Raw genomic sequence first — 11,621 nt, 5'->3', positions numbered from 1 at the left:
GGTATTTGGATGTATCCACAATTTTGATTCAGACGATTAGAGAGACAGAACCCAACTGTAAAACTCTAAGTGAGATCTGAGAAATGCTTAGAGTGTATTTGGATATAGAGTTTTGGATGACCTATTTAAAGGATAATATTGTGCAAGCAATTACTCCATAATCTAGGCAAGTGCCAAAATATATTTAATAGGAAAAAGTAGCCAAGACCTAAAAGTTTTTGCTAATGTGTAAGATCTGTTTCTTTTTTTTTATAAAGACTGAAAAAAAGTATTATATACCACATTGTAGAGTTTTGCTGATATCTCCCTGCAGAAGTCACCATTTCTCCTAGAATAAACAGCATTCAAATTAGAGGGGTCTATTTAGGATTATTTCTGTAAAACAAGACAGATTTACACTGGTTCTGAAACAACTATGATGGTCTTTTCTAGTAAGCTGGAAAATCTGAGCTACTGTGTAGTGATCTGTTTGGGCAACTTCACCTTACAGAGGATCAAAAACATGTCCCCCTCCCAGGGCTGTGCTTTATCTCTCAGTTCTTCTCTTGGCCTCTGCACAAAACCCAAGAGGGTTCAGCCACTATTATTATAGTTGTTAGGTCCTTCTAAAACACTGGACCAAAACTCAAGTGCTGTTAGAAACACTATTGCATTAGCACACTGAACAACAGGATGATAAATTAGCAAAGAAAAGGCATAATTCAGGGTCGACATAGCGCTGAGGGATATGGTGTAGTTGGGAACTGTCAGTGCTAGGTTAATGGTTGGACTAGATGATCTTCAAGGTCCTTTCCAACCTAGATGATTCTGTGATTCTGTGATACTGGACAAGGGATCAGGATTTTAATCTGCCTTCTGCTAATGATTTCTTTGTGGCCTAGAGGAGTATCACATATTCTGTCTGCCTTTGCTTCCACATCCTAGCTGCTCAGTAAGACGATAATGATCTCAAAGCTTGTTGTAAGAATTAGTGAATAACAATAAGCGTGTTGATAAGGTCAACTAGCAGTTTTGTGTAAGAAGACAGTGATCCTGAGCATGAATGAGCCTTTTAATGATGAAAAGCTGGTTTAAAGAAAACAGATTTAATCAAGAAAAAAATGCCTTTTGGTCAAACCAGAGTGTTGAAGAAATAGAAAGTCTATTACTGAAGAAAGAAGCTCCAGATTAAAAATGCAGACAGTATTTGCTGGTAAAAAGCAAGACTGTGTTTCTAAATATTCATAAATATTTGTACAAAGCCCCAAATCTACTCAAACACAGATCATGTCTAGTCTCAGAAAATAGGTCAAGTTTATAAATGTATTAGCTAACATACAGATAGGTATTACCACACACAGGACATCACTGCTAAAATTCATTAAGTGGGCTGGCTGATGCTGAGATGCTTCTCATTGTGGGATGATATATTCATTAAATTCCATCTGTTTGCAACAGCTTGATGGTAATGGGTTCAATTTGGTTTCTCTTGTGAGAAAAACAACCTCCTTCCTATTGGGATCTTCAACACTCTAGTAAGCCCCAGGGCATACCTGGAGACATCTAAAAATTAAAAAAAGGGAAAACATTCCATTCCAGGGAATGATATTTGGGATTGAACTTTATATGCAATCAACTGAACTAAATATATGTGCAGAAACCACTAACTGTGCAAGTTAGTCTTGTGCACGCAGGGGAAAGCTGGGAGGCTGGTGCTGGGAGAAGCTGTGCACTGTGCTGCTCTCCCCTCTGCAGTGCCACAATGCTTGCCTTCTATTAAGCTCTCCTTCTGGTGGGGTGGGAATTCTTGTGTTCCTAAATCACTCGTGGACAATTCATAAGCATAATGGAAATTAAATCCATTGAATAAAATATGTGCTGTAAATTAGGCAATTGTCTCTGTGTCTCTGAAAGCTTTGTCCATTCAATTTCAAATGATTCCAAAGACAGATACATGGATATAACTCTAGCCCTCAGGACTTAATGTCTGAGTACTTTACCATCTGTAGCATATTTATTCTCACATGACTTCTGTGATGCAGAGAGGGACTATTAAATCCATCTTAAGGATGAGAAATGAGAGCCAGAACAACACTGTGATCAAATAGGTGATCTGGGCTTGAGTAAGGTATGAATCAAAGTCTTCCTGATCATAGACTAAATCCTTAATTACTGCATGTTTCCCCTCCCAGTATTGTCTTTAATGGGAGCTTTTTCAAGCTGCAGAATTCCGTGGAGTTGGCAAAAATGATTCTATGGAAAATATTTCCTTTTTTATAGTCTATAGGGCTTTTCCCCAGAACAGAAGATTGTAAGGAGCTGGAGAGTGAAATCTGAGATACGAGTAATAGGTTTACAATCATAATGTGAAGGTAACTTTCATGATATCAGTGAGATAGAAATTCAAGTGAGGCCTCAAGGAGGGAGGGCTTGGGAGAATTTTCTTATAGCAGTGCTAAAAAATCCACAGGAGCGATACATTTCACTTTTCAGATCATATCAAACTCAAGCACGCTAGATGGCTATTACCCAGCACAGTCAGTTCTCTTGTGTCAGAGCTGCAGATAGATTTATTTTTTTCAACCTGACTTGTAACTCAGCCCCTGCTGCCCCTTACTGCCTTTTATTGTTCTCTGAGTGTGTAGCCCTGAAACATTTAGGCACTAGGTCACATTACACATCTAAACTGCTGTCCAACCTTTCAGTTTTGCTAATTTCCAGAAATAGTTATATTAGGTTGCATTTTTTCAGGCTGAATCACAGTTTAATACTTCCAACACATACTCCTTACCTCTGAATGTGGACATTATTATTACTCCTGGACTTCTTCATGTTTACTTCACTTCCCTGTTTTCTATCATCTGCAAACTTGATTACTATAGTTTTACTATCCTCTTCCATTGAATCAATACTGACATGCAATGAGACTAATCCCTATGACACTGTATGGATAATTCACCACCAGCTTGACCTATTGTCATTAACTGTTACTCTTAATTTATAACCCTTCAAGTAGTGAATGCTCTAATCATGTGCTTATTCACTTCCAAGTCAATTTACATTAATTTTCCAAGTTTTCAAGAAGCAATGAACAAATTCCTCTCATATCTGGCTAGATTTACTCTATATACAGTATCATACAAATCACTGATGCTGATTTCCATGCTGCGGTCAGAGGATGGTATGATCCCTATATCTCTCCCTAACTATCCTCATATAATCACTTCTATTTTTCAATAATTCTTTGCAGCAAGAGCACATGATCAGGCTGCAAAGTGTCCAGCACATCAAATGAGCCCACTCATAGGGAGTGCTGTTAGCCCACAGCAAATGGACTTAACATGCAAAGGAAAAAGTTTAAGTTCTTTTCAGTGACTTTGCAACTAGTAAAGGCTGGGAGAACATACACAATTACCATGGCTTGGATGACTTATGGCGACTTAATTGTATTTTTGAAATCAAGGGTGATAAATACTGTAAATGCTTATAGCTCACATTCCATTGGCTTTGACATTCCCACTATCAATGTATGCATATGTATCACAAACCATTGAGAGCAAATATAACATCAGTTTTGCCACTGCTAGCATTGTATTGCAGTGAAGGGACACCCTGACTTGTTGGGGAAAGCAGCTGGTCTGCCGACAACCTGACTGAAGAAGAGTTTGACCTTGACAAGATTCCGGTGTACCCTTGAGATAAGGAAGCTATGCTTAAAGCAAATAACTTTCAAGGAGCTGCTGACTACATAGCAGGATGAAGCAAGCAGGGAGGAAACTGATCAAGGTTATCCAATGAGAATGTTAAAAACAACTTTTTGACCAATTATATTGTAACACTCTGGCACCTGAAATCTATAAAAATGCATGCTTTTAGTAATAAAAAAACTAGCCGCTTGTTCACCCATGTGAGTGTGTGTGTGTCGCTTTGTCCGTCTCTACAGCGACAAATGGTGACCCCGATGCACAACAATGACGTGCAACAAGGACGAGATCATGATTTGACAAGGATGTGATTCGGGATTCACGACTTAGCAAAGGTGGGCTGCAGGACGACGTGCAGCGGAGACGGAGCCCGGTGAAGCTAAGAGCAGTGGGAATCTGCTTGGTCTGGACCTGAACTTTGACACCTAATATGGTGAGCCACCGGGAACGGGACTATAGACATGGGACAGCATTTAACGAAAGAAGAGCAAACAATACTGTCCACATGGAAAGCATTACTTAAACATAAAGGTGTTAAGACTAGTGAATACGGGCTAAGGCGAATGCTCATTTGGAGCAAAGCACAAGGATATGAAGCTAGCACTGTTACTGCATTTAGTGTGAGCAAATGGGAAGGACTGGGACAGAAATTGCTTGAGTGTGCCTCTCGGGGTAATAAAAATGCAACCAACCTCCTTACAACCCAGAGGTCGTTAAAAGAGACTTTAAAGGACTTTAAGGTGGAGAAAGAAAGCTCAGGGGAAACCCCTTATAATCCAGGGGCATCCACGGTCTGGGTCTTGGCAGCGAGAGGTCAAGATATGGACCTAGTGGGGGGAGCCTGTCCTAAACGTAGACCGCGGTTGAGGGTGAGGGGATTGTATGAGGACTCTGATGAGGAAGCACAAGATGACTTGTTTCCTCCACAAAGACCGAATGAGCAGAAAGCCCCTCAGGCAGCCCCCCCTTCGCCTCCCGTCGTGGAGCCCTCTGCTCCGCCACCACCCTCTGATGAGAAAAAAGCCATGCGCACTTTGCTTATTTGGTGCAAAAGGAATGGGGTCCCTGTGGATGCACTGTCTGCTTTTGATCTCGAAACATGGAAAGAGGCAGGGAACGCCTTAGTCGAGGTGGCCATAAGGAGGAATACCATCGCTGCGTCATCTTTAACTACAGGGCAACTGGTACATCAGTCCCTGAAACAGTTAAAAAGTGATTGGACTGCCGTGGCAGCTGCAGCTGATGCCACGTCACCTACTGGATCCGATTCTCAGACGGATCCTACAGCTCTGGCTGAGTCACCCCCAGAAAAGCTGCGAGCCCCTTCCACATGTCCACTACCTGCCAATAAGGACTTCATTTTTCTGTTATTAAAGAACTACAGAAAAGCGTTAATGAGGATGGACTTAAAAACTCACTTACAACAGGTATACTGGAGGCAATCGCTCATGGCTGTACTCAGCATTCGCACCCCCCCACCTGCAAGCGCGCAGTTGGCAGCGGTGGCCCCGGGGCTCCCTGAGCCCGGCACCGCGCTCTCGGCCCACGCCCCCCAACGCCAGAAGCGGCAGTTTTTACAGAAGGTGCTGACACTGGGATGCGGCGTCCCTTGTCTGCCAACACCACATAATCAACAAGCAAGGGCTTTATATATTCTTAATGGTGTTTTGATGTTTGTAGTGTTTGTCATTTGATGTTGTATGAGTGATAAGTGTGAGGGGCCCCTTTGTGTGGGTGTGGGACTGTTCTGCGGGTGTGAGACGCAGCCCAGCTGCAGCTGCGGAGTGCGGAGTTCTCTGACCCGCAGTTCCGTTATCCCGCGAGGGAAGCGGCCGCAGAGGAACGAAGCGCAGGGCAGACTCTGTACCAGTGGGGGGTAGTGCAGGACGAGGGAACATTCCTTAGTACAGAGCGCCCTAGTGCCCGCCCGCTGGGTCACTGGTGCTGCCTGTTTGTTCGGGCTCAGTGTTTGAAGTGTCACAGGTGAAATATCTCCTCTAGCGGGAGGCAGTAACTCTGTGTTCATTGTTGTCTTGAATTTAGGTGCGTACTCTGTGGGGAGAGCGCACCCTTGTACCATCTGCCTGAGGGGGTATTGTCAGCTTAATCAGGTAGTGTTTTAAGGTAAAGTAGACGAGATGGGAAGTGGCCAGAGTGGGGGAATAGTCAAAAAGAGTCCCCTAGGCTGTATTTGAAAATTCTGGAAGAAGATAGGGGGACCTCCAGGTGCAAGAGTGAACAAAAAGACACTAATCAGATATTGCAATCAGTGGTGGTTTATAATAATTTAGTCGATATCAATCAGGCGAGGACCTGGCAGCCTCCGACTCAGTAACTGTGGTGGTTTGACCTTGGCTAAATGCCAGGTACCCACCAAGTCGCTCTATCACTTCACCCCCCTTCCCCTTTTTTTCTCAACAGGGCAAAGAGGGGAAACAAAAAAAGATAGAAAAAAAAAAACCAACCCTTGTGGGTAAAACAAAAGCAGTTTTAATATAAGCAAAGTGAAGCAAAGGTCCGTGCGCGGAAGCAAAAAAAGCAAACAGATTTATTCTCTACTTCCCATGAACAGGCGATGTCGGGCCTTCTCAGGAAGCAGGGCTCCCATACGCGGAGGGGTTGCCTCGGAGGACCAAGGGTGACCCCCCCCCCTTCCTCCTTTCTCCCAGCTTTATACTGAGCAGCCGTCAGATGGTCTGGAATATCCCTTTGGTCAGTTGGGGTCAGCTGTCCTGGTTGTGTCCCCTCCCAAGATCTTGCCCACCCCGTCCCACTGTGGGAGGGGGGGAAATGTCGGAAAGAGCCTTGGTGCTGTGTAAGCACCACTCAGCAGTAGCCACACCACCAGGGTGCTATCAACACCCTGCCAGCTCCCAACATCAAACACAGCACCATGGGGGATGCTACAGGGGAAAACCAATTCCGGCTCAGCCAGACCCAGTACATATGGACAGACTGATTCAAGGTTAGATCTAATACTCTACCAGCAACAAACTTGGATTAGCAATAATGCAAACCTGTAACTACTTAATGATATCTAGACATGATTAATATTGAAGAAGCTTTTTTGGCTGTGTAATCGTATGGTGTTGCAGGGAAAAAAAGCCAGCTATTGTTATAAAAAAGCAACTATAAGAATAAGTTTAATTAGTTTTAGTAGTTTGATTTTAGACAGGTTATGTTTCAAAATCATCAAAAAGGATTAGTTTTTCTGAAGGAAAGTGCATGTATTCAACTTCTTGCAGTTTATATATGTATTTATATTCACATTTATGATTTTAATACAGTTTTTCTCTTGTTACTGTTTTGAAACCTAGTTAAAGAGAAAGAGACTGACATAGTATGCCTGTCTTTCCATTGGAAACAATAGGCTACTCATCTGAGTAAGATAATTTTATTTATATTATTCTTCTGTGCTATGATCGTGTTTAGGTGCTAAAAGTTCAAAGTCCCATTGTGTATGGCATTTTTACTCCTGCTGAGAGGCAATTTTATCCAGTGCTCATTATCAGTTTAGACAAGATGGATATAAAGGAAGGGAAATGAGGTAGAGAAGGAAAATTATTTGCTCAAGCTTATATATCATTACATCACACAACACTTAAGCTTCAGCTGTATAATCCACTTCATTGTGTCTGCAGTAAAAAAAATCTAAAACCAGTGGCTAGCTGCAGAAAATATAACCAGAAAATTAGGCAATGATCTTTTTTTCCCAGTGATCTAAATCAGTTTTAATACTTAGTGATGGCTACTGTATCCAGCTTAAGTAAAACCCAGTGAAACACACAACTTCAAGCAGAAGTGTGGTTAAACTGTGCTTATTAGCTTACTGATGCTATTGAAATTAGCTTACCGATGCTATTGCTAATGGAAGTGTGCAAGTCCTTGCTCTGCAGGACAGCAGCTGCTCCTTGTGTGCAAACCATGTGGGCCCTGTTATCTAGGCAGAACTGAGCAAGTTCAAGGTTGAATTTTCCTTTGTTTTGGAGGTCAGAGAGAAGCCCTCTACTATTTGAATGTCATTTTTACCAGGAATTGTACAGAATCCTGAGTACAGATCACTTCCTCTGTCACATAATTCTTTTTGTTTTTAGAGAAAAAACAGAAAAAAGAAAACTAATATGCAAACTGTTTCCCATTGTTGGTGTTCATTTTTCCATGTTTATGTTTGCTGTTACCATGCAACTAATCCGTGTATTAATTTCACAAAAATAAATGATTAATTTGCCTTGTGGATGGTTTATGAGTGCTTGCATACTGATGCTGTGCTTTGATACAGAAAACTAGTGGTATTTAGAACAGTTACATTGTATTTGGTGCCCTATGATCAGGGGCAATTCACGTGGATTCACTGTGTTGCGCTAGTGCCTCTCTAGTGTTGCAATCTCCTGGAAGATTTCTCCAGGTTGACCTTAAGTGCACTTTCCCCATGAGCAATGCAGCTGGGAAAGAGGGTGCAAAAAAGAAGAGAAAGAATAATTGAGTACTTCCCCACAGTGACCAGGAACAATGAATGGAAGAGATGATGTACTGAGTCATAGCTGAGTGTTACAATGTGTGCATGTTGCCATGGTCAGAACAATGAAATGTCATTTTATGTCCCTAGCTGTGCATGAGGCAAGTGCTGCTTTGTTCTGGAACAATGATGTATCAGTCTTGTGTAACTTTGGGTTCTTCAGCTGGCATCTAAAAGCAAAATAGAAAAGTCTCCAGGAAGGATGATGTGCATAATTAGAGGCAAAATGTATCTCACTGAAATTTAAGTCCATACTCCAAGCTCTGTGTTCCAGCTCCTTCTGTAGGGCTACCCTTTCTGCTAGGGAGATATCTTCAGAGGGCAAATTACTCTGTTCTAAGATAGCTGCCTAAGGCTATGTCTAGAAGTGCTTCCAAATTTCCAGGCCAGGGGATGCATCCTAGATGCGTCTTATTGCATGTCAAGGAATGATGTGGCTGCACATGTCCTGGTTTCTACACACAGGACTAGGCTGCTGGATGAGGACTACCTTCTGTTCTAGTGAGGTCCATGAGTGGGATGATAGACAGCTTCAGATCAATATGCAATGCAGTCCTAGCTTTCTGGGACGAGTCCAGCTGTTTCTCTGCCTTGGCTATTAACCTTGGGAGGTTAATGCCACCCCTCTGTGGCTCTTCCAGGTGTGTCACAGCATGCTGCAGAGGTGGTGGCTCCAGGTAGACAGATATTCCCAAGAACAGATGCTGCAGACCAGAGGGTAAACATGTAATTTGAGTAGAGATCTGCCAGATGAGTGGTGTTTGTGGGAGGGAAGCGCATGTCTTCAGAGTGAGAATTTGTCCTTCTGAAAAGATGTCTTGGTCTTGGCTGGCAGTATTTGAATACACTGATCCCTTTGGCTGGCAGAATGTCCATATATCAGCATTGCTTAAGAGTTTTCTGGCTCAAAATCTTTCATTTGTTCTATTCTCAAGAGAAACTCAGACTGATGCATACTATGAAAACAGTAACTGATGGAAGATTGTCATGAAATAAACTGGTGTGTGGGGGGGTTGTGTTATAAGAAGCCTACCCAGGAGATGACAGCTGAGAGATGGCTGTGTGGGATGAGCGGCTCCCAGCCTGCCCCTTGCCCAGGTGCTGGCTGTGCTGGGAAATACAGGTGCTGGCTTCGGCTGTCACTCATGAAACTGCTACATTTGCACTCAGGAATGAAGCTTTTACATTGCTCAACTTTAAACTAGAGTTTTTGGCTTTTCTCTCAGCTCACTTTTCCTGTAGCTGTGCAAAGAATTTGTAGTTTTACAAATTAACACATTTATTTGCTCCATCAAAAACATTAGAAAGAGGAAACTGCTAAAACTAATTATTAATGAAATGTAATGAAAGCAGACAATACTAACCACCCCCCTAAAGCTCTGAAAACTCAATCTTCAGCTCTTCTATTAAGTGTCCTTTGGAGGTGCTTGAAGAAAGAGAATTAAGAATAGGCTGATGACTAAATCAGGAAGTGGGGTTTTTAATACTTTAGGCCTATTTTTTATAAAACAAACTAACTGCAATTTGATCTTATCAAGTGTTACAAAAATTAGCATCCTGATGTATCTTTATAGCAGTTCTGTTTTAAAAATTCCATTTCTAATTCTTTAAGAGAAAGAGACAAATACATTTTAAAAACTGCTAGCATACCAAATCTGGTGATTACCTATGAATAATCAAACATAAATGGGGGCAGAAAGGTTGATTTAAAAGATAGAACTCAACTTTTCTGAGGCTGTGAAAATTATGTACACTTTATTACCTTTAAAAGCAATAAAAAGTTGAGGCAATTTAGCTATGGATTTTAAGATGCATTTTCATACCTTCATTTTCTTTAGTCTTTAATATGTAAACTTCTGTTGCACCTCAGTTTTGGATATAAAGGGTAATATACACAAGTCAGGATATAAGGAATCTGTCTTTCAGTTCTTCAGCACACTGAGACTTGGTAAAGGTGGAGTTTTGTGCTTTAAGATTAGGGTCATCTGATTCTGTATTATAGAAGTGTTAAAGTTGGTAGCCTGAAACTTTATGTACCACTGTTAAAATATGGAGGAGTTGAAAGGAAAAAAAGAGGAAGCTCCGTGAAAGTGGATAGTTTTCAGGTGGCAGTTACTGCTGTGACTGTCTTCCTATTCACAGCCAAGTTCCTCCTGTTCTTCCTCCCCCACTGTGCTCCTGCTGAAATGTTGCATTCAGTTTTCCAATGCATGTTGGGGAATAGCCAAAGGTGGTGTCAGGAGATGCTACTGCCAACCAATTTTGTACATAGTATAAAGTGCAGGGCATGAGACTGGCAGAATATGGTGTAATTTTAAATTCCAGTGAAGATAATCTCATGTTAGGTCTGAAGGCCTGACTGTGGTAAGGTTTTAACACCAACATAGCTGCACTCAGAGCTATCCAAATAGATATTTTGCACTAATGTGAACTGACTTATACTACAATATAGCTTACTGGTAGTGTTCTACTCATAACTATAACCTACAAGATTTTAAGTGCAGCTTCTTTGTATACCTAGCAGAGTCATCCCCTTAGGGTTTCCACTGTGTGCTACTGGAACAAAGACATATTTGGCCCCGTTTTATATAGTGCTTTTCCAGTAGCATTTCTTCTCTTTAGGGTGCTGTTTAAAAATGCCATGTTCAGCAGTATCCTTGGTTTTGTTGTAGTAATGCTGTTAGGCCCTCAGGTAGGCACCACAGAGATACAGTCCCTGCTCCCATAGAGCTTACATGCTAGCTTTCAGAAGTCAGTTTGATTAAAAACTCTCTTGTACATCCCAAATTTACACATAGGCTCATATGAAACTAACTCTGAGTTTGGAATTGATTCTAGTACTTCAGGACATCAGCAGCTAGATTCAAGACCAGAATCATATAACTTGAGTTTGCTGAAGGCATTCCTGACTTCTCTTGCTGCAAGCACAAAAAAAGCACATGTTGAAGCTCAACATTTCAGAATATTATTTCACCTGTAACATGCTGGTTTAAAAAACTAAAACAAACAAGCCCTTGTGCATAACACAAAATATACATATTTTCAGCATTATTTGCAGCTGTGCCAACTTAAAAGTGCAATAAACTCACCCATTACAAAAACTGAATTAGCCATTTAAGTATTAATTGTAAAGGAAAAATAAAACCAGTAACTTGAAGTAGTTAGAATACAAAACCTTACCCATTGCTATGCCTTCCCTTTATTTTAGGAAAAGTATCATGTCCAGGCTGGGAGGAAAATCCTGTTTCCTGGGACAGAATAAAAGCCAGTGAAGACTAGTGAATTGAATCATTGCTGCCTAATTGATAAACTGTTAAATCCCTCACGAATTTGGATGCCAGACATTGACCTGTACCTCCCACCTAAGGTGGAAGAAGGAAATCTGGTTAATGCCTAAATTTCCTTGCAAGCAGCACCAGAAA

The sequence above is a fragment of the Strix aluco genome, chromosome W, assembly GCF_031877795.1.
Source record: "Strix aluco isolate bStrAlu1 chromosome W, bStrAlu1.hap1, whole genome shotgun sequence".
NCBI classification, from domain to species: Eukaryota; Metazoa; Chordata; class Aves; order Strigiformes; family Strigidae; genus Strix; species Strix aluco.
This window is presented reverse-complemented; position numbering follows the sequence as displayed.